Source organism: Hemitrygon akajei, chromosome 17 (genome assembly GCF_048418815.1).
Source record: "Hemitrygon akajei chromosome 17, sHemAka1.3, whole genome shotgun sequence".
NCBI classification, from domain to species: domain Eukaryota; kingdom Metazoa; phylum Chordata; class Chondrichthyes; order Myliobatiformes; family Dasyatidae; genus Hemitrygon; species Hemitrygon akajei.
The window spans coordinates 88,438,516-88,462,642 of record NC_133140.1 but is presented as its reverse complement, the minus strand read 5'-3'; the positions used below and the strand labels follow the sequence as shown (position 1 = coordinate 88,462,642).

At 41.2% G+C, this 24,127-nt stretch overlaps 1 long non-coding RNA gene across 1 annotated transcript; it reads left to right on the top strand.

Annotated features, from left to right (window-relative positions):
* The first annotated feature begins 350 nt into the window (after positions 1–350).
* On the top strand, positions 351–23,234 carry LOC140741007 (uncharacterized). Its single transcript, XR_012101986.1, has 3 exons — positions 351–467; positions 4,337–4,403; positions 23,069–23,234. It is a non-coding gene; the product is annotated as an uncharacterized lncRNA (long non-coding RNA).
* The last annotated feature ends 893 nt before the right edge of the window (positions 23,235–24,127 follow it).

The window sequence follows — 24,127 nt, the reverse complement described above, 5'->3', positions numbered from 1 at the left end:
GCATACTACCAAGAGTGACTTAGCTCTAGACACCCTAAAGCCTTTTTCCCAATCTACAAGATCAAGTTTATTGTCACTTGACTGTACATATTGGGTGATATGAAACACAAGGCAGGAGCATGAGCAATATACATCACTTGTCTGGATAAGCTTGATGCCATTCAGAACAAAGTAGTCTATTGTCGTCTATCCATTCATTCCCTTTCCTCTGGCACAGTGGGTACTGTTGTGGTAGTTAGTAGTGTTATTCCTCTGCCTCTCAGTTAGACACTCCCACATGGGAGGAGTTCACATATTGTACAAGCTGATTTGTCAATAAAGTTCAGTTGAACATCCTGCCTGATGCCGCACTGGTGTGTGCTCTGCGCTCACCCTCGATAGTGGACACAACATGGTGTCAGAGTGGATGATTGTTGATGAATCCAGGCTACAAACCAAAGGAGATCCCCAACAAGAAAGGATTTACAGTAAGACAGTTCTTGTTTTTATATATATATGAAAAATATGGACAGTCTTATCAACTTACACTGCCTGTGCTATTTGCGAACTGTATGTGTATGAGCTGAGAATTGGCGAGGGTTGCTAGGCAACACCTTAAAGCTACACCCAAAAGTGGATATGTTTAATAATCTATGGGTCACTAGCCCAGGGAAGTGCACAGAGACAGGCACAGCAGAGAAGTCAGTCAAATTCTCAGGGAAAGAGAAATAAAAATCATATTTGTAATCCAAATAAATAAAATACTAAACAAACAAACAGGAAATGGTGCAAATACCTGCAGTATCTACATCTACTTAGACCATTATACATAGGAGCAGAATTAGGCCATTTGGCCCATCGAGTTTGCTCCACCATTCAATCATGGCTGATCCTTTCTTTTCTGCTCCTCAACCCCAGTTCCCAGCCTTCTCCCTGTAACCTTTGATGCCGTGTCCAATCAAGAACCTATCAATCTCTCAACCTATCAATCACCCAACAACCTCACCTCTACAGTTGCACGTAGCAACAAATTCCACTAATTCACCACCCTTTGGCTGAAGAAATTTCTCCATATCTCTGTTTTGAAAGGCCACTCCTCTATCCTGAAGCTGTGCCCTCTTGTCCTAGACCCTCCCATCATGGGAAACATCCTTTCCACATCTACTCTGTCTAGGCCTTTCAACAATCAAAAGGTTTCAATGAGATCCCCCCTCATCCTTCTAAGTTCCAGTGAGTACAGACCCAGAGCCATCAAACATTCCTCATCTGATAACCCTTTCATTCCTGGAATCATCCTTGTGAACCTCCTCTGGACCCTCTCCAACGTCAGCAATGTCTAATATGAGGGGCCCAAAACTGTTCACAATAATCAGGGTGAGGCCTCACCAGTGCCTTATAAAGCCTCAGCATCACATCCCTGCTCTTGTATTCCAGACCTCTTGAAATGAATGCAAACATTTCACTTGCCTTCCACACCTCCAACTCAACCTGCAAGTTAACCCTTAGGGTGTTCTGCACAGGACCTCCCAAGTCCCTCTGCATCTCAGATTCCTGAATTTTCTCCCCATTTAGAAAATAGTCTGCACATTTATTTCTACTACCAAAGTGCATGACCATGCATTTTCCAACATTGTATTTCATTTGCCACTTTCTTGCCCATTCTCCTAATCTGTCTAAGTCCTTCTGCATCTGACCTGTTTCTTCAAACTTACTTGCGCCTCCACCAATTTTTGTATCATCTTCAAATTTGGCAACAAAGTCATCTGTTCCATCTTCTATATCATTTATATATAGCATAACAAGAAGTGGTCCCAACACTGACCCCTGCGGAACACCACTAACTGGCAGCCAACCAGAAAAAAACCTTTTATTCCACCTCGCTGCCCTTCTTCCAATCAGCCAATGCTCTAACCATCTTAGTAACTTTTCTGTAATACCATTGGCTCTTAACTTGGTAAGCAGCCTCATGTGTGGCCTTCTGAAAGTCCAAATGTACAACATCCACTGCATCCCCTTTATCTATCCTACTTGTAATCTCCTCAAATAATTCCAACAGGTTCATCAGGCAAGAGTTTCCCTTAAGGAAACCATGCTGACTTTGTCTTATCTTGTCCTCTATCACCTTGTCCTTAACAATTGACTCCAACATCTTCCCAACCATTGAGGTCAGACTAACTGGTATATAATTCCCTTTTTGCTACCTTCCTCCTTTCGTAAAGAGTGCAGTGACATTTGCAATTTTCCAGTCCTCTGGCACTTTGCCAGAGTCCAATGATTCTTGAAAGATCATTGCTAAGCCACAATCTCTACCCCCACCTCTTTCAGAACCCTAGGCTGCAGTTCATAAGTCACTTGTTCCTGGTGACTTATGTACTTTTAGATTTCAGCTTTTTGAGCACCTTCTTCCTTGTAATAGTAACTGCACCCACTTCTCCTCCTTCACACTCTTTAACATCTGGCACACTGCTAGTGTCTTCCACAGTGAAGACTGATGCAAAATACTCATATAGTTTATCTGCCATCTCTTGTCCCTTGTTATTCTTTCTCCTGCCTCATTTTCTAGTGGTCCTATATCCACTCTCATCTCTCTTTTATTTTTACTATCCACCTTGATATTACTTGCTAGCTTGCTTTCATATTTCATCTTTTCCCTTTTAATGATTCTTTTAGTTGCTCTTTGTAGGTTTTTAAAAACTTCCCAATCCTCTATCTTCCCACTATTTTTTGCTTTGTTGTATGCCCTCTCTTTAGTTTTTATATTAGCTTTGATTTCCCTTGTCAGCCACAGTTGTACTATTTTTCTATTTGAGTATTTCTTCATTTTTGGAATACACATGTCCTGCGCCTTCCTCATTATCCCCAGAGACATATGCCATTGTTGCTGTGCTGTCATCCCTGCCAACAACTCCTTCCAATCTACTTTGGCCAACACCTCTCTCATATCACAGTAATTTCCCCTAGTCCACTGAAACACTGCTACATCAGACTTTAATTTCTCCCTATCAAATTTCAAGTTGAACTCAGTCATATTGTGATCACTGGTTCCCAAGGGTTCTTTTACCTTAAGCTCCCTAATCGCCTCTGGTTCATTACATAACATCCAATCCAATATAACTGATCCCCTAGTAGGCTCAATGACAAACTGCTCTAAAAAACCATCTCATAGGCATTCAACAAACTCACTCTCTTGAGATCCATTACCAATCTGATTTTCCCAACCAACCTGCATGTTAAAATCTCCTATGACTATCATAACATTGCCCTTTCAACACACCTTTTCTATTTCCTGTTGTAATCTGTGGTCCACCTCCCGGCTATTGTTGGGAGACCTGTATATAACTGCCATCAGGGTCATATCACCCTTGCAGTTTCTTAATTCAGCCCACAAGGATTCAACATCTTCTGATCCTACGTCACATCTTTCTACTGATTTGATGCCATTCTTTACCAGTAGAGCCACGCTTCCTCCTCTGCCTACCTTCCTATCCCTCCGATACGATTTGTAACCTTGGACATATAGCTCCTAACTCCAACCATCCTTCAGCCATGATTCAGTGATGGCCACAACATCATACCTAGCAATCTGTAACTTATCTAATAAAGACAATTGATTTCTCTAAACCAGGGGTCTTTGAGAGATAGCTCAGACTCTTTTAGAGACTGAGGGGTGCAAGTAATCTCATCAGACTTCAGAACAGCATCATATAAGCCCACTGATACACTGCATGGTGACAAAGCAGATGACATCATGGGTGAACTAGGACTGACAGATGCTCAGAAAAAGCAGGACAAAGCAATGCAGGACAAATTCAAAGAACATTTCACAGAAAAGTGAGATGTGACATGAGAGGGCAAAATTTAACTCCATTAAACAGGAGGCAGATGAAAGTGTAAATGACTTCATCACAACCTTGTACGCCTTGTCAGACAACAGCGCATTTGGAAATCTGAGAGATGAGCTGATTAGAGACGAGATTGTTGTTGGGCTATTAGACACCAAATTGTCTGAGAGACTTCAGCTACAGGCAAACCTCTTACTAGAGAAAGCCATTACTATGATCAGGCAGAGTGAGAATGTTTGCCAGCAACAGGCAGAACTCAGGCAAGGAAATGACGTTGAGGTAAAAATAGAAGCAGGACAAAAAGAAACGTAGAAACAAGGTGCAGTCAGAAAGATGTGACAGTGGAGCTGAGCTCAAACAAAACAGACAAGCAGAACAAAGTGCAGGTAAAATGCTCAACTACAGGACATGTGGCAAGTCTCCATTCCATGTCCAGCAAAAGAAGTGAAATGCTACCAATGCAATAGAGTTGGACATTATAAATTCAGTGTCACTCAAAGGTATTTCTTCAGCAGGTCAAAGAAGACCATGATTCAGACAAAGAGACAGCTTTCCTTGGGGCTCTAGATTCAAATAGACAAGGTTGGTGTGCCATGATTCAGTTGCAAAATGAGGCAATGACATTCAAAATGGACACTGGGGCAGATGTCACAGCCGTCCCTGAATGTCTGTTCACAAAACTGGTGAAAAAACAAGTATTATGCTAAACCTAACAAAGAAAGTGTTCATGCTCAGTGTGAAAGGAATATTTACAGAAGCTCAGTGTGAAAAGAATATTTATGACTTCCATCCATAAAAACAAGAAATAGTTAAAACAGGCTGTCTATTTGATGCACCATCAATAACTCTCGGAGACGGGAGGCGAACGATAGGCTTTTATTAGCTGCAAGAGACCACCACACAACATCCTGGAGACTGAGGGAGGAGCAGTGCCTCCAATCACTTTTATACAGGGGTCTGTGGGAGGAGCCACAGGAGCAGTCAGCAGAGGGGTGTGTGCAGACAGGTATATGTAATTCACCACACTATGTTGCTCAGAATCTCTTCTCACCAGTAACATGCCATCGAGAAGTTGAACTTCATGCAAGGCTGGATCTCCTAAGCAATGTTCATTGGCAGAAGAACCCAGAGTTGTTCACAGGCATGGGGGTGTAGAAAGAAGATTACCTTATCTAACTGAGGCCAGGAATTGGGCTGTACTCTCTGACCACAGAGAGGCATATACCACTCCCACAGATGAACAAATCTGAACCTGACAGAATGGAGGCACTTTACATCATAACTCGAGTGAATGGACCTACTGACTGGTGTGCAGGCATTTGTCCTGTTCCCCAGCCAGATGGCTCAGTGAGAATCTATGTTGATCTAACAAAATTGAATAATGCAATGAGGTGGGAGAAGTTTATTTTGCCCTCTGTTGAGCAGACATTGAGTATTCTGGGTGGAGCAAAGTTGTTCACCAAACTAGATACAAACTCAGGGTTCTGGCAGATCCATTTAGCTCCCGAGTCACAGAAGCTCACAACCTTTATCACACCATATGGGTGCTAGGTCTAGAGACTCCCTTCTGGCATCTCATCAGCCCCTGAACTCTTTCACATGAGGCTGAACCAAATTTTGGAGGGACTGGATGGATAGTCTGCCACATGGACAACATACTCATCTTTGGAGGTGCAAGTGAGGAACAGGAAGCTGCCTTGGAGAAACTGAAACAGACTGGACTCGCCCTGAACAAAAAAAATGTGGATTTGCAAAGTTACATCGAACATAGAAATCTACAGCACATTACAGGTCCTTCGGCCCACAATGTCATGCCGACCATATAACCTACTCTAGAAGCTGCCTAGAATTTCCCTAGCACATAGCCCTCTACTTTTCTAAGCTCCAGGTACCTAAGAGTCTCTTAAAAGATCCTATTGTATCGCCTCTTCCACTATTGCTGGCAGCACACTCCACAACTCCCTGTGTGAAAAACTTACCTCATACATCCCCCCTGTACCTACTTCCAAGTTGGAGGTGAAGTCCTTAGGCTACCAACTATCACCAGAGGGAATGCAACTGGACTCACACGAACTGGCAGGAGTTCGGAACATGGAACAACCTATGAATGTGTTAGAGATTTGCAGTTTCCTTGGCATGGTAAACCAGCTAGGAAAGTTCATTCCAGATTTGGCAGAGAAAACAAAGCCACATCGTGACCTCCTCTATCAGGGAAAGGTTTGGACCTGGGACACGCCACAGGAGAAATCATTCTCATCACTTAAGGCAGAGCTTATCTCTCTGCCAACATTGGCATTCTTTGATCCAAACCAAGGAGTCAGCTGACAGCTCTTCCTTTGGCCTAGGGGGAGTGCTCATGCAAAGCTGCAGTAGTATATGGAAACCAGTGGCGTGAAGAGCACTGACTCCTATTGAATCGTGCTATGCCCAAATTGTAAAGGGGATGCTGGCTCTCGTGTGGGCTTGTGAATGCTTCAGCTGCTTCTTGAGGGGCACTAAATTCCTACCTGAAACAAACCACAAGCCACTTGACAGCCTCCTCAGCTTGAAAAACATGGATGACCTACCTCCACATCTGCAGAGTGAGGCTTATGCGATATTGTCACGACATGGAACATGTCCCTGGGAAATCTTTCACAATACCAGACACTCTGTCAAGGATGCCATGTGAAAGTGAGTGGATGGAAGATACCAACATCTACTTAGCTCAGGTACGTGAAAGCTTTCCTGCATCACAGAGTAAACTGTGTGCATGTGTTCAGGATGAAATTCATGCTGAGTTGTAAAAGGACCAAATCTGCAGCAAGGTTTAGCAACGCTGTATGCATGGAAGGCCAGCTGTTCTAAAAGGAGCTCACAGACTCAGACCTTACTGGCTTGAAAGAAACACACTCACTGTTCTTGATGGCTTGCTACTAAAGGGCTCCAGACTCATTATTCCTGCTTCTAAGCACGCTAAACTCATTAGCAAATCCACCAAGGACATCAAAGTATCGAAAAATGTCACCTAACAGCAAGGCAATCCGTGTGGTGGCCTGGTCTGAGCACACAACTCGTAGATTATGTAGATCAATGTGAAACATGCAGAAAACTGCACAGAAATCACACTGAACCCGCAGAACTCCCAGACTTTCCATGGCAAATTACAGGCACAGACAGTTTTCAGCTGAAAAGAGACAAGTATCTTCTCACTGTGGATTACTACTTATGGAACGTTGAGGTGCCCAGGCTGTCCTCTACCTCCTCAGCAGAAGTTGTATAGCACCTAAAAGCTGGATTCACTGGCCATGGAATACCAGAGACATTTGTGTCAGATAACAGTCCATAATTTAGCTGCTTGCAATTCAAAGCCTTTGCTAGGAACTATGAGGTCACACACCACGGTACCCACAGGCAAATGGAGAAGCAGGACGAGCAGTGCAGAGTCTCCTCCTGAAGGCAAAAGACGCCTACAAAGCACTGCTAGCCTATTGCTTCACACCTCTTGTGACTGTCTATCAGAGCTGTCAATGGGACAGAGACTGAGGACACATCTTCCTTCCCTTCTCCAACCCCATTTACAGGACAAAGTGAGAAATTTTGAGACAACACAACATGAGAAAATGAAGAGCACGATGGATCTCAGACACGGAGCAAAATCTTGCTGTGGTGAAGCTGTCTGGGTTCCAGACCAGCCCATCAAAAGGCAAAGCAACATGTACCGTGATTGTGATCAGGACATCACGAGGTGAAATCAGGTGTGCCTTCAAAGTCCACGAAAGGCAGAAGAAGAAAAACAGTGGCCTGATCCTTATGACGAGGACCACTTACTTGAGGTGGACGTACCTGTTCAAGAATCTCCATCCACTTCAACACTTCCAGGAACCTGTATAGTTGTTTATCTGTCCCACCACAGAGATATACTCCATAACCTAATAGCTTAGGGCAAGTGACTAAAGAGGCAGAGTAATCCTCTCACTTTGCTGGAGTGTTCAGGTAGTCTACCCTCCTTTTAAAAAGAGTTCTAATGCTGAAAACATTTCACAAAATGAGACTGTTCTTAAATAAAGGAATTGGTGGAAAAAAAGAGGAAAATCAAAGAGAGAGGGACTGTTAAAAACAAAAAGAAAAACAGTTATAATGTTGGCAATTCTTTTTATGTTTATGTAAGGATTATAACTTACATGCTATGGGTAAAGTGAACTGAATCACTCAATTTCAGTGACTAGAATTTTAATGCAGTTCTATAAACAAATAGTTTATACCTAGTTTTTCCTTCTTTTCCAAGAAGGGGAAATGTTGTGGTAGTAAGTTAATGGTGTTATTCCTCTGCCACTCAGTTAGCCACTCCCACATGGGAGGAGTTCACATATTGTACAAGCAGTGTTGTCAATAAAATTCAGTTGAATATCCTGCCTGCTTCCACACTGGTGTGTGCTCTGCACTCTCCCTCGATATCAGACACAACAGATATCATCTGCAAAAGGCAGTTTTTTGTAGATGCATAGCACATCTGTCTAATGTATATCAATATCATATACACACATATATGCACATACAGTTCAAAGTTAGTTTAGTGTCAAAGTACATACCTGTCATCATATACAGTCTTGAGATTTTTTTCTTGTGGGCATACTCATTAAATCCAAGAAACATAATAGAATCAATGAAAGACAAGAACATAGAACAGACTGAGCAAATGCAAAAAAAATATTATTCTGAATATTATTAAAACAATTCTGACCTGTTTCACTCACTGCAGTTTCAAGAATTCAGGCTTGCAGATGCCAGAAATGGCCAGGAGTGAAAATCAAATGATTTCACTACTTCAACAAGTTAGGAACGACAATGAATTTGAAGGAAGTGATAAATCATCTAGAATGTTGCAATGAAAATGAAGACTTGGAGGATGCAATCATTGATAGCATTGTAAGAGTGCAGCCCACTATGTGCACGAGGTGTCTGCACTGATTTTGTTCATCATGTACTCTGGATGAATTCCTCTATTGATAACTATTAGGAACTAACACACAGCTTTATAGTACTGTAGTATAAATATGACATAGATAGAGACATGTACATATCTTGATTTAGAAATATATAGCTGTTTGTACATCGTTGTTGGGTTTAAATGCTGGTCCTCCCTGCACAACAGCATGATTAGGCGCACCTTCACGAAATGGACTGAAGCAGGCTCCACAACGCCTCCTCAAGGGCAACTAGGAACAAGTGATAAATACCTGCTTTGTCCGTGACGCCCACATCCTGAGAAATTAATCAACAGAAAAACTCCTCACTTATTGTCCCTGCCTGTCCTCATTGAGACTAGCCCATGTTGGCTCATCCAGTGACAGGAAAAACAAACTTCACACTGACAGACTTTCAAAATAAAATTAAAGAGGAAGGAAAAAGAAACACATCAGACAGAATACACAAAGAAGGAAATTAAACTGAAGCGGAGCAACAAATCAATCAGTTCACAATTCCATTTAATGACATTTGTAGATTAATATGATTTATATTTAAATATAATTATACAGAAATTTCTAAACCTCAAATAATTATGTGTAATTACACTGACATGTAATAATTACATATAATTGTCATCAGACCCACCCCAATTAATGCAGGAAAGTCAGGAATTATGTATTAATTGTGGGACACAGCCGTCACACCCTAGCCGTCTAGCCCAGATGTGTCACATGTACTCAGTGGAGTTTAGAAGAATGAGTGTGGGGGGTGGGGGGGGGGGGAATCTCATTAAAACCTGTCCTATATTGAAAGGCCAAGATAGAGTGGATGTGGAGAGAATGTTTCGGATAGTGCGTAAGTCTAGGACCAGTTGGGACAGCCTCAGAATAGAGGGAAATCCATTCAGAACTGATATGAGGAGGAATATCTTTAGCCAGAGGGTAGTGAATCTGTGGAATTCATTGCCATAGATGGCTGTGGAGGCCAAGTCATTGGATGTGTTTTCAGTGAAGATTGATAGGTTCTTGATTAGTCAGGGTGTCAAAGTTTATAGAAAAAAGGCAGGAGAATAGGGTTGAGAGGGATAGTAAATCAGCCATGATGGAATGGTGGAGACTCAATGGGCTGAATGGCCTAACTCTGCTCCTATGTCTTATGGTCTTATAAAGCCCTAGTGCAGGTGCTTTTGACCTCTGTCTGAAGCTGGTGAGCAATTTCCAGCTGACCAATGAACAAGTGAACTCTGATTCACCTCACACAGTGTTTACTGAACAAGTAGACTTTGTGTCGTTAAATACAGAGTAAAAGACAATCTGATCATATCAGAGCCTAATGTTGACTTTCAGTGTGCAGAGCCCTTCACATTCATAAACTGTGCCCTTAGCTTGGAAAATTATCATTGCAACTGCATCATTTAAAGTTGAAACTAGGAAACTACAAATCTAGGAGTCAACATCTCTGAAGATCTATCCTGTGCCCAACATGATGCAATTACACAGAAGGCAAGACGGCAGCAATATTTCATTAGGAGCTTGAGGAGATTTTGTATGCCATCAAAGACACTCACAAATTTCTAGAGGTGTACTGTGTAGAGCATTCTAACTGGTTGTATAACCATCTGGTATGGAGGCACAGGATCAGAAAGAGCTGCAGAAAGGTATAAACTCAGCCAGCTCCATCATGGACTCTAGTCTCCCCAGCATCAAGGACACCTTCAAAAGGTGATGGCTCAAAAAGGCAGCATCCATCAGCACCCTATCACCTCTCTTCCCATTGCTACCATCAAGGAGGGGGCACAGGAGCCTGAAGACACATACTCACCCTTTTTAGGAACAGCTCCTTCCCCTCTACCATCAGATTTCTGAGTGAACAATGAATCCATGAACTTGCTCTCTCTTTTGAACTACATATTTTTAAATATATATTTCTTATTGTAATTTATAGTTCTTATTAGAGTGTATTACAATGTACTGCTGCTGCAAAACAGCAATTTTCACAACATATGCCAGTCACTTCTCATCGGAGGGACACGGTGGCACAGCAGGTAGTGCAGCTTCAGGGACACAGCTAGAGATTCTGATCTCAGGTGCTGCCTGTACGAATCTCTACATTCTCTGTGTGTGTGTTTCCCCAGAGTACTCCAGTTTCCTCCCTCAGTCCAAAGCAGAGCTGCAAGATTATCTGCTACTGTAAGTTAATCTTTAACTTAAAAAACACAGTACTGTGTAAAACTCTTAAAAATTCTGTAAAGTGAAAATGCTTTCAAAAATAATGAAATGGGAAGTTTCTAAATGTCAAAAAAATTATAAAGAACAGTAAGCATTAAAAACCTAAATCAAATCAATATTTGATGTCGCCGCCCTTTGTCTTTTAAACTGCATCTGTTATGCAGTTGTAGAAGAAAATCAGCTGGTAGGTTGCTCCAAGCATCTTGGAGAACTTGCCACAGTTCTTCTGCAGACTTTGGCTGTCTGGCCTGCTTCTGTTTCTCCAGGTAACCCCACATCCTCAATAGTGTTGAGATTAGAGCTCTGTGGAGGCCGTACCATCCCAAACCATATTAAACATCTTGGGTGCCTCAGAATTTTGCACAGTACTGTGCAAAACTCATTTTCATAAGGCGATGCCTCAAAAAGGTGGCATCTGTTATTAAGGACCCCCACCATCCAGGATGTGCCCATCTTTTGTTGCTACAATTGAAGAGAAGGTACAGGAGACTCAAGACACACACTCAGGAACAACTTCCTCCCCAACGCCATCAGATTTCTGAATAGACAATGAACCCATGTACATTACGTCACTATTTTTTCTTTTCTGCTTTCTTCCTGCACTATTTATTTACTTTATTTATAAATACACCATATATTTGCTGAATGTCCAAGACTACATATTGTATCGGAGGGATAGGAAGGTAAGCAGAGGGGGTGGTGTGGCTCTGCAGGTAAAGAATGGCATCTAATCATTAGAAAGATGTGATATAGGATCAGAGGTTGTCGAATGCTTGTGAGTTGAGTTCAGAAACTGCAAAGGTGAAAGCATCCTGATGGCAGTTATATTCAGACCTCCAGACAGTAGCTGGGATGTGGACTACAGAAAGTGAAAAGGTGTGTCAAAAGGGCAACGTTATGATAGTTATGGAAAATTTTAACTTGCAGGTAGATTAGGAAAATCGGGTTCGTAAAGGATCCCAAAAGAGTGAATTCTTTGAATACCTATGAGATGGCTTTTTAGAACAGTTTGTCATTGAGCCTATTAGGGGATCAGCTATACAGGATTGGGTGTTATTTAATGAACCGGACGTGTAAAGGGAGATTAAGGAAAAGGAACTTAGAGGAGGTAGTGATCACAAAATGATTAAGTTCAACCTGAAATTTGATAGGTGGAAAGAAAAGTTTGACATAACAGTATTTCAGTGGTATCAGAGAGAAGTTGGCCAATATAAATTGGAATGAGATGCTGACAGGAATGACAGCAGAGCAGCAATGGCGTGAGTTTCTGGGAAAATGAGGAAGGTGCAGGATAGGTGTATTCCAAAGTCAAAGAAATACTCAAATGGTAAATAGTACAACCATGGCTGACAAGGGAAGTCAAAGCCAATGTAAAAGCAAACAAAAGGGCATAAAACAAAGCAAAAATTAGTGAGAAGATAGAGGATTGGGAAATTTTTAAAAATCTACAAAGAACAACTAAAAGAATCATTAAAAGGGAAAAGATAAAATATGAAAGTAAGCGAGCAAACAATATCAAGGTGGATAGAAAAGGCTTTTCCAAGTATATAAAGAATAAAATCGAGAGAGAGTGGATGTAGATCCACTAGAAAATAAGGCCGGAGAAATAATGGGGGTATTTAGTAAATGCACTTCTTGCAGCAATTACAGCCAATGTCTGTGTGGATAGGTCTCTATCAGCTTTGCACATCTGGATTCTGCTATTTTACCCCACTCTTCTTTACAAGACTACTGAAGCTCTGTCAGATTGCATGGGGATCATGAGTGAACAGCCCTTTTCACGTCCAGTCACAAATTCTCCATTGGATTGAGATCTGGACTCTGACTTGGCCATCCAGGACATTAATTTTGTTGTTTTAAGTCACTCCTGTGTAGCTTTGGCTTTATGCTTGGGATCATTGTCTTGCGAGAAAACCAATCTTCTCCCATGTTGCAGTTCTCTTGCAGACTGCATCAGGCTTTTCTCTGAGGATTTCCCTGTATTTTGCTGCATTCATGTTACCCTCTACCTTCACAAGCCTTGCAGGGCCTACTGCAGTGAAGCATCCCCACAGCATGATGCAGCCACCACCATGCTTCACAGTAGGGTTGGCGAGTTTTTTATGATGTGTGGTGCTTAGCTTATGCCAAACATAGCATTTCGTCTGATGGCCAAAAAGCTCAATTTTGGTTTCATCAGACCATATAACCTTCTTCCAGGTGACTTCAGAGTCTCCCATATGCCTTCTGGCAAACTCTAGCTGAGATTTCATGTGAGATTTTTTCAAGAGTGGCTTTCTTTTTGCCACTCTCCCATAAAACTGAGACTGGTGGACTTCCGGTAAGATGGTGATTGTTTAGCTGCTCCAAACTTTTGTTCCGTTACTGTCGCTATCTTTGCACTAAATGTCTCCATTTTTTAAACCTTAGTTAGGAATTATTTCGGTATCTCTTACTTGCCTGTGAATATATCTAACTTACAATGTCTAGCAAGAGTTCTAAATCCGGGAGAAAAGAAGCTATGACCCCTTCGGACGAGACTCTGGTTGCGCTCGGAAAGCTCCGAGATGAAATTTTAAAGGAATTTAAAACTGCTTTCAAACAGTTAGAAGACAAACTGGATCGGATCAACGATAAAGTGGACAAACATGCTGAACACTTATCTCGCATCGATTTGACTTCTGAAGATTTAGAAAATCGTGTTCGATACTTGGAGACTCTCTGTTCCAGCTTAGAGGAAAAATCTAACAAACTTCTTTCCAAAATGGTGGATCTCGAAAATCGCAGCAGACGCTGCAATATCAGAATTCTTGGATTGCCAGAGGCGACCGAAAAGGGATCAACCGTGAAGTTTTTCATCGAGTTTCTCTGTGAGATATTTGGGAAAGATTTGCTTCCGAAGCCGCCCGAGCTCGAACGGGCACATAGAGTTTATGTTCCCTCCGGAATTCTGGGCTCCCATCTGCGACCAGTAGTCTTGTGTTTCCATCAATACCAGGTAAAACACAGTCTGATTGTAGAGGCGCATCGCAGGGGGTCTTTTCCTTTCCAGGATACAACCATTCGCTTTGTGGAAGATTTTGCACCCCAGACCTTAAAGATGTGCGCTGAGTTTAAAGACGCAATGAAAGTGCTTTTTGATCGTGGTTTCAAACCTTCTCTTCGCAACCCTGCCGATCTACGAATCAAGCTTAATACCGGGAAATACAAGTGGTTCAAATCAGCGAAGGAAGCTGAAGCGTTTGTGGCAAGTCTTCCGGCTATCCAGTCATCTTTGGAATCTGATCGGACCTCCTAAAATGGTGGATAAGTACTCCTCGTAGTAAAATTACTTTTTCTGGACTCGGACTTCACTTGAATCACTCAGACATTATTCATTGAAACTTTAAGGGCTGTTGACAATCTCTCCCGGGATTTGGTGTGTGTGTAATCTATTTTTATTCTTGTATAACTTTACCTACAGAGTTCTACAACTAACTCTAACTTGTTTTGGAGGTTCAAAGTCTTTAGTGAAGGCCTCCCTGTTTGTTGGTTCACAGTTTAATTGCTGATTTATTTTTCCTTTTTTAAAAATATTTATTTATTTTATCCTTTTTTTTCTTTTCTTCACCCCTTTTTTCTAATCTCTGAATTTTTTTCTCCCTTCTCTGTAAATGGTTGATAAATACTTGTCTTGAATTTATAATTTTCCCCTTCCTCTTCATTTTTCTTTTTCTTTCTTACCTTTTTTTTCCCTTTCTCTTACTTTATTCTTCTATAATTTTTCGCGGGTAGGTTAGTTTTGGTTTTCTTCCGATTTTCTCTGTATTAAGTTTTATATTTCTGCAGAAGGTGTTCTAATCTGTAGTTATGTTTTCTAGTGCATAAACTAGTTACTATTTGCTATAGTATTTATACGGAACTGTTGTTAATGACACAGATCTGGAAGTTGTATTTGGGTTAATTTTTTTGGTAGAGCTAGCTACTTGTTTTGGTAGCCGTCTAGTTTTGGGTTGTGCGGGTGGGGTGGATTTTCCAGTTCCAACATCACTCACTGTATTTATTGTCTCTCTTTATTGCTCAGGACATGTTTATATTTTGACCTTACGAATCTATGTCTACATCTCTGCTCCCAGACTGCTATTGTACTGCTTGACTTTTTATATGCCTGCTGCCTTTTATGCATTAGTAATTGATAATGGCTAGTGCACTTAAATTCGTGAGCTGGAATGTAAAGGGATTGAACCACCCTGTTAAAAGGAGGAAGGTATTCTCACATATCAAACAACTCAAAGCTGACATTGCTTTCCTCCAAGAAACTCATATTCGTTGTTTTGATAACTCCCGGCTTCTGTCAAAGTGGGCGGGTCAGCATTTTCATTCATCCTTTGCCGCTAAAGCTAGGGGAGTTTCCATTCTCATTAACTCAAATATTCCTTTTGAACTCCATAATAAAATATGTGATACAAATGGCCGTTTTATTATTGTTTCTGGTAAACTATATAACACTAAAGTTGCACTAGCAAACCTGTATGCCCCCAACTTTGATATTAACTTTTTTGAACGTTTTTTTTCCTCACTACCAGACTTAAACTCATACTCTCTTATACTGGGTGGTGACTTCAACTGTTGGTTGGATCCTAAACTGGACCGATCGTCCTCTGTTACCAGATCACCTACTAAATCTGCCTTAGCTATTCAATCGTTTCTCTCTAATTTTGGTATCTCTGATATATGGCGTTTCCTCCATCCTATGGAGAGAGATTATTCTTTTTTCTCACATGTTCACCATACCTTCACTAGAATTGACTATTTCTTACTCGATAACCAACTTATCCCATTTGCCCACTCTTGTGACTATCAGAGTATACTGATTTCTGACCATGCCCCAATTACCCTCTCTTTGAACTTTCCTGGTCTCCCTCAGAGGAATAAACACTGGCGGTTCGATTCAACTTTATTATCGGATGATGATTTCGTAAAATTTATTAAGGATCAGATAACCTTTTATTTTAACACTAATACATCACCTGAAGTGCCATCCCAGATTGTCTGGGATGCCATGAAAGCATATCTGAGGGGTCAAATAATCTCTTACACAGCAAATCTCAATAGAAGATCCCGTGCAGATCGAGCAGACCTCATTAACCAGATTAAAGATTTGGATCAAATATATGCCCAAACTAAGAACCCTGAATTATACAAGAAGCACGTTGAACTCCAAACTAAATTATTCTTCTTTTAAAAAAGGGCAAAGACCCAACAGAGTGTTCCTCATACAGGCCAATCTCTCTGCTCAATGTTGATGTAAAGATCTTAGCTAAAGTGTTGGCTCATAGATTAGAAACCGTTATTCCCTCCATTATCTCTGATGACCAAACAGGCTTTATTAAAAACCGTATCCCTTTTTTTAACATTCGGCGTCTATTTAATATTTTATACTCAGTTCCAACTGGGACTCCTGAATGTGTTATCTCCCTTGATGCGGAGAAAGCATTTGATCGTATAGAGTGGAACTACCTTTTTGCAGTCTTAGAAAAATTTGACCTCGGCCAAAGTTTCATCTCTTGGATCCAATTGCTGTACCTGTGTCCTACTGCTTCTGTTCTAACTAATTTTCAGAAATCCCAAGTATTTAATCTCAAACGTGGCACCCGTCAGGGATGCCCCTTAAGTCCCTTTCTCTTTGATTTGGCTATAGAACCTCTGGCGATAGCATTTCAAAATTGTCCTGAATTGACCGGGATTTGGAGAGGGGGTGTTGAGCATAAAGTTTCTCTCTATGCTGATGACTTATTACTCTTTCTCTCAAATCCGTCTACATCCTTACCTCTAATGTTTTCACTTCTTGACCAGTTTAGCCAGATCTCTGGCTATAAACTCAATTTACATAAGAATGAACTTTTCCCAATTAATAAAGAAGCACAAGAACTAATATTTCGTGATCTCCCTTTTAAAGTAGTCCATAATCAATTTACTTACCTTGGAATTACAGTCACAAGGAAGTTTAAAGATCTCTTTCGTGAAAACTTTGTCAATCTTTCATATGCTATAAAACAGAGTCTGGTACAATGGTCACCTCTATCTATGTCTTTGGTAGGTCGTATTAATGTTGTTAAAATGTATGTTCTCCCCAAATTTTTATACTTATTTCAATCTATCCCAATTTTTGTTCCTAAATCTTTTTTTGATTCCTTAGACTCTATTATTTTGTCATATCTGTGGCAGAATAAGTGCTCTAGAATTAATAAAATCCACCTCCAAAAATCTAAAAAAGAGGGTGGCATGGCTTTACCTAACTTTCGCTTATATTACTGGGCAGCTAATATACGTTGTGCTGCCTTCTGGTCTTTCTTCCACGGTCAACCCGAGTGCCCTAACTGGGTGGCAATGGAGTTGAGCTCCACTAAAGAATTATCTATATCTGCACTTCTTGGCTCTGCACTCCCTAGCAGTCTGCCCAGATCAATAGCTAATCCTCTTGTTAGACACACTTTGCGTATATGGGCTCAGTTCAGGAAATGCTATGGTTTCCAGGGGTTTTCCGTTTCTAGCCCTGTCACACATAATCACCTTTTTTTACCTACTACGTACGATTCAGCATTCCATGTTTGGTACAGGAAGGGCATTAGACATTTTGAAGATCTCTTCATTGATAATCGCTTCGCTTCTTTTCAGCAGCTCTCTGTTAAGTTCAACCTGCCTAACGCTCACTTTTTCAGATATCTCCAAAACTGACACTTTACTGCTCCTTTAATTCCTAACTTTCCTGAAATGTCTGCGAAAAATGCTATGGACCTATTTCTTTCCATTAATCCACTAGGTAAAGGTTTAATATCAATTATCCGAGATAAACTAGCAGCCTTACAACGGGCCCCTGTGGATAAAATTAAAATGGCCTGGGAGCAGGATTTAAATATCTCCTTATCCGAGGAGAGCTGGGACTCAGTTCTCAAATTGGTTAACTCAACCTCCCTTTGTGCTCGCCATTGCCTTTTACAGTTTAAGATTGTTCATAGAGCCCATATGTCTAAATCTAAACTATCTCGATTCTACCCTGGCATTAGTCCGCTCTGTGATAAATGCAAGAGGGGCGTGGCCTCTCTCATCCATATGTACTGGTTCTGTCCTAGCTTGGAGAAATTCTGGAAAGATGTCTTCACTACATTATCGGGTATTCTGAATCAGCACCTAGAACCTAACCCCTTAATTGCTCTGTTCGGTTTTTGGGGCGAGACAGATTTATGTCTGGGTCCGACCAAATGCCGAATACTATCCTTTGCCTCTCTCCTGGCGAGATGCTTGATCCTCCTTAGATGGAGAGATGTTGCCCCGCCCACTCATGCACAATGGCTTAACGACATTATGGCCTGCTTGGACCTCGAAAAAATTCATTATTCAGTTCTTAATTCGGATCTAAAGTTCCATAAGGTCTGGGGACCTTTTATCGAGTACTTTCATAACCTTCCTCTTGACTAGGGTTTTTTTTCTTTTTTTTCTCTTCTTTTCGGTCCCTTGCTTTCAGCTCCTTTTTTTTTCTGGTAGTAGGCATTATTATCCTCTGTTGCTAAGTGTATTCACAGTCTGGGAGTTTGACTGTCTGGACTTATACTCTTTATATTGTGTGGTGGTTGGTCTTGAGTTGTTGTTTTTTTCTTGTGTTGTGGGGCTTGGGGAGGACACTAAGCTTACTTGTCTTTAATTTAGGTGCTTTTTTGTTAAATTCTCTTCCTTTGTAGCATATTGCTATTGTATGCTTAATTTTGCACTGTATTAATGCTCCTCATTGGGATATGGGTTTTTTAATTTTGTATAATGTTTTGAAAAACTAATAAAAAATTTTTTAAAAAACAAAACTGAGACTGGTGAAGCACCCGGGCAACAGTTGTTGTCTGTGTAATCTCTCCCATCTCAGCCTTTGAAGCTTGTAACTCCTCCAGAGTTGTCATAGTAGCATCCATCAGTTTTTGAGGATGGACTGCTCGAGGCAGATTTTTAGCTCTGCATATTCTTTCCATTTCTTGATGATTAACTTAAATGTATCCAAGGGATATTCAGTGATTTGGAAATTTTCTTGTATCCATCTCCTGACTTGTGCTTTTCAGTGATGATTTGGTGTGTCATATTAAAGATATTAAAGTTAGTGAATACTCAAGCAAATAAATACTTTATGTCTTACATATGCATTTAATTTAGATCTCTTTGTAGAGATCTGTTTTCACTGTGACACAAAAGAGTCTTTTTCTAATTATCAATGTCAAAAAAAGCCAAATTAAATATACTCTGATTCAATGTTCTAAAACAATAAAACATGAAAACTTCCAATGGGGGGGGGGGGGTGAATACGTTTTATAGTATTATGCCTTCTCGCCATATCCTTTGATGCCCTGACCAATCAGGAAATGATCAACTTTCGCCTTAAATCTATTCCTGGACTTGACCTCCACCACAGTCTGTGACAAAACATAACAACGTTGAAAACCTACAGCACAATACAGGCCCTTCGGCCCAGAAAGCTGTGTTGAACATGTCCTTACCTTAAAACTACCTAGGCTTACCCATAGCCCTCTATTTTTCTAAGCTCCATGTACCCATCGAGAAGTCTCTAAAAAGACCCTACCATTTCCACCTCCATCACCGTCGCCGGCAGCCCATTCCACACACTCACCACTCTCTGTATAAAAAACTTACCCTTGACATCCCCTCTGTACCTACTTCCAAGCACCTTAAAACTGTGCCCTCTCACGCTAGCCATTTCAGCCCTGGGGAAAAGCCTCTGACTATCCACACGATCAATGCCTCTCATTATCTTATACATCTCTATCAGGTCACCTCTCATCCTCCGTTGCTCCAAGGAGAAAAGGCCGAGTTCACTCAACCTATTCTCATAAGGCATGCTCCCCAATCCAGGCAACATCCTTGTTAATCTCCTCTGCACCCTTTTAATGGTTTCCACATCCTTCCTGCAGTGAGGTGACCAGAACTGAGCACAGTATTCCAAGTGGGTTCTGACCAGGGTCTTATATAGCTGCAACATTACCTCTCGGCTCTTAAACTCAATCCCACGATTGATGAAGGCCAATGCACCCTATGCCTTCTTAACCACAGAGTCAACCTGCATAGCTGCTTTGAGTGTCCTAAGGACACAGTCCCCAAGATCTCTATGATCCTCCACACTGCCAAGAGTCTTACCAATAATGCTATATTCTGCCATCATATTTGACCTACCAAAATGAACCACCTCACACTTATCTGGGTTGAACTCCATCTGCTACTTCTCAGCCCAGTTTTGCATCCTATCAATGTCCCGCTGTAACTTCTGACAGCCCTCTACACTATCCACACCACCTCCAACCTTGGTGTCATCAGCAAATTTACTAACCCATCCCTCCATTTTCTCATCCAGGTCATTTATAAAAATCATGAAGAGTAAGGATCCCAGAACAGATCCCTGAGGCACACCACTGATCACTGACCTCCATGCAGAATGTGACCCATCTACAACCACTCTTTGTGTTCTGTGGACAAGCCAGTTCTGGATCAACAAAGCAATGTCCCCTGGGATCCCATGCCTTCGTACTTTCTCAAAAAGCCTTGCGTGGGGTATCTTATCAAATGCCTTGCTAAAATCCATATACACTACATCTACAGCTCTTCATTCATCATTGTGTTTAGTCACATCCTCAAAAAATTCAATCAGGCTCGTAAGGCACAACCTGCCTTTGACAAAGCCATGCTGACTATTCCTAATCATTGTATTCCTCTCCAAATGTTCATAAATCCTGCCTCTCAGGATCTTCTCCATTAACTTACCAACCACTGAAGTAAGACTCACTAGTCTATAATTTCCTGGGCTATCTCTACTCTCTTTCTTGAATAATCAAGTGATTCTTAACCAATGGATCCGTTATCTCTTCAGCAACCTCTCTCAAGACTCTGGGATGTAGTCTGTCTGATCCAGGTGACTTATCCACCTTAAGACCTTTGAGTTTGCCTAGCACTTTTTCCTTTGTAATAGCAATGGCACTCATTCCTGCTCCTTACACTCATGGACCTCTGACACACCGCTAGTGTCTTCCATAGTGAAGACAAATACAAAGTACCCATTAAGTTCATCTGCCATTTCTTTATCCCCATTAGTACCTCACCAGCATCACTTTCCAGTAGTCCAAAACCAATTCACCTCCCTTTTACTCTTTATATAACTGAAGAAAACTTCTGGTATCCTGCTTTATATTAAACACAAAGTACACTGCAGATGCTGTGGTCAAATCAACACGTACAGACAAATTGGATGAACTCAGCAGGTCGGGCAGCATCCGTTGAAAGGAGCAGTCAACGTTTCAGGCCGAGACCCTTTGTCAGGACAATATCAATATCAGGACAATATCCTGCTTTATATTGTTGGCTAGTCTGGGTAGCCTCCAACCTGATGGCATGAACATTGATTTCTCTAACTTCTGTTAATGCCCATCCTCCTCTTCTTACTCCATCCCTTTTTTTCTCTCTTTCTTTCCCTCTCACAATAACTCCTTGCCTGTTCTCTGGTGCTTTCTTCCAAGGCCTTCTGTCCTATTATACTCCCCCTTCTCCAGCTCTGTATCCCTTTTGTCAATCAACTTCCCAGCTCTTAGCTTCATCCTTCCCCCTCCTGTCTTCTATCATTTCGATCTCCCCCTCCCCCTCTCCAATCTCTTACTATCTCTTTTTTCCGTTAGTCCTGACGAAGTGTCTCGGCCCAAGCATCGACTATACTTCTTCCTATAGATGCTGCCTGGCCTGCTGCATTCCACCAGCATTTTGTGTGTGTTGCTTGAATTTCCAGCATCTGCAGATTTCTTTGTGTTTGCGTGTATAGCAATGTACTGATGTTGCATATTTCACAACATAAGCCAGTGATATTAATCTTGATTCTGACTTTGTTCCTGATTCTGCTGGCGGTACTCTGCAGGTCAGGCAGCATCTATGGAGGGGAATAAACAGTCGAAGTTTCAGACTGAGACCTAACCCTAACCCTAATCCTGATGAAGGATCTTGGCCTGAAAGACCTACATTTTATGCTGCTTGAACTGCTGAGTTTCTCCAGTATTTTCCGTGCTTTGCTCAAGATTTCCAGCATCTGCAGCATCTCCTGTCTATCCTTCAGTGTAGTTAAGTCACAAAAGAAGCAAAGCAGAGCTGATAAGTATGTGAGAGACTAAGTTGCTGGGATACAGGGAAATAAGAGGCCAGCATGTATCAAATGGGTTGAATAGCCTCCTGTGTCAGAATAATTAAGAGGTGATGGACGATCTAGTTTTGCAACTGATAACAGAACATCTGGTTATTATCTCATCATTTTGTTGAAAATTAGCTAGCTGTTGTTTCGACATTTCACTTTACAAAACTCATCCTTGGCTCATGGAAAGCCTGTAGAGTCTGAAGGTTTTATTTCTATCAGCCTGATCATCATGCAAACAATCTAACATCTGCAGCTGTCTTCATTCCAATAAACCATGACCGACTTCTTTTACAGCTACCATTGGGGAGAAGGTACAGAAGGCCAAAGTCCTACTCCACCATGTGTAGCTGTTACACTTCATTCTGCATTCTGTTACTGAAAGTTCAAAGTTAATTTATTATCAACGTATATATGCTGTACTTCATCTACTACTTGGAGATTCATTTTCTTGCAGGCACTTACAGGGAAATACAATGGAATTTATGAAAAAAACTATGCATAAAGACTGACAAACAACGAATGTGCAAACAAAGACAAATTGTGCAAATAAATTAATAATACTGAGAACATGAGTTTACGAGTCTTTGAAAGTGAGTCAGTTCAGAGTTGTGGTGTGATGGTTGTCGGTAATAACTGCTCCTGAATCTGGTGGATTAAGCCTTCTGTACCCCACGCCCAATGGTAGTTGTGAGAATTATTATTGTTTTACCTTGTTCTACATCAGCGCACTATGATTTGATCTGTACGAACAGTATGAAGGACAGATTTTTCTCACAATAACAATAAATAAATTCCACCAGATTCAGCACCATGTGTTCAGTTCTGCACTCTCTTTAAGGAATTTTTTTTATGTTTTCCTTGTGACTGTGTGGTTTTTCTGTGTCTTCCAGTTTCCTCCCACATTCCAAAGATGTATGGGTTAGGATCAGCAAGTTATGAACACGTTATGTTGGTGCCGGAAGCATGGCGACACTTGTGGGCTGCCGCAGCACATCCTCGGACTGTGTTGGTCAATGGTACAAACAATGCATTTCACTCTATGTTTCGATGTATATCTGACAATAAAGCTGATCTTTAATCTTTAATGCACTTGCACATATGACATAAACTGGACTTGGACTTTGCCAGGCTCAGGGTGGAGCTTGTGTCACACACACAGACCGACCAATCCCAAAGCAATTTCTCTATTTGAATGATGTAGCCAAGCACTCAAATCAACTCAAAATTTGTATCACGTTTTTAAATTCAGTTGCTTATATCACCAACTTCCTTGGTAAGATGCATGGTTAATAATCAGCTAGTTGAGACTCAGCAATATGTCCTTCACTTTGACACAGGTAAACTAATTGCGATCACAGTTTATTACCTTTCCTTTGGGCTGAGTATGCTTTCAAAGGTCAGGTAAAGCTACAGCTGGCTGGCAGACAAAATTCACAAACACACCCCTACCTTTCACGCTTCTTGCCAGAAACTGAGAGGGCATACTGTATGTGAGAGTTCAGTCACGAGTGGTCGTTATCAGTGCAGCCCCACAGTTCAAAGTTACTGAAGAGACCTGCTAAGAAAATAAAAGCATCTGTTCTCATGAAACTGCAATTGTTAAAAGAAATCTAAGTCTGATCTCTGCTTTTTACTTCCAAATGAGTTGTATTTGTGGTTCCAGTCACACTTTGGATACATTGTGCATGTGTGTACCATCTCTCACGAGTACAGTTTTCCACCATTTCAGACAAAGCAACATACTTGACTCAGCCAGCTCCATCTCGGGCACTAGCCTCCATGGCATTGATGACAGCTTCAAAAGGCAATGTTTCAAAAAGGAGGCATCCATCGTGAAGTACACTCACTGTCCAGGAAATGCCCTCTTCAATATCCAAAGTAAATTTATTGTCAAAGTCCATATATGTCGCCATGTACAACCCTGACATTCATCTCCTTGGAGGCATTCA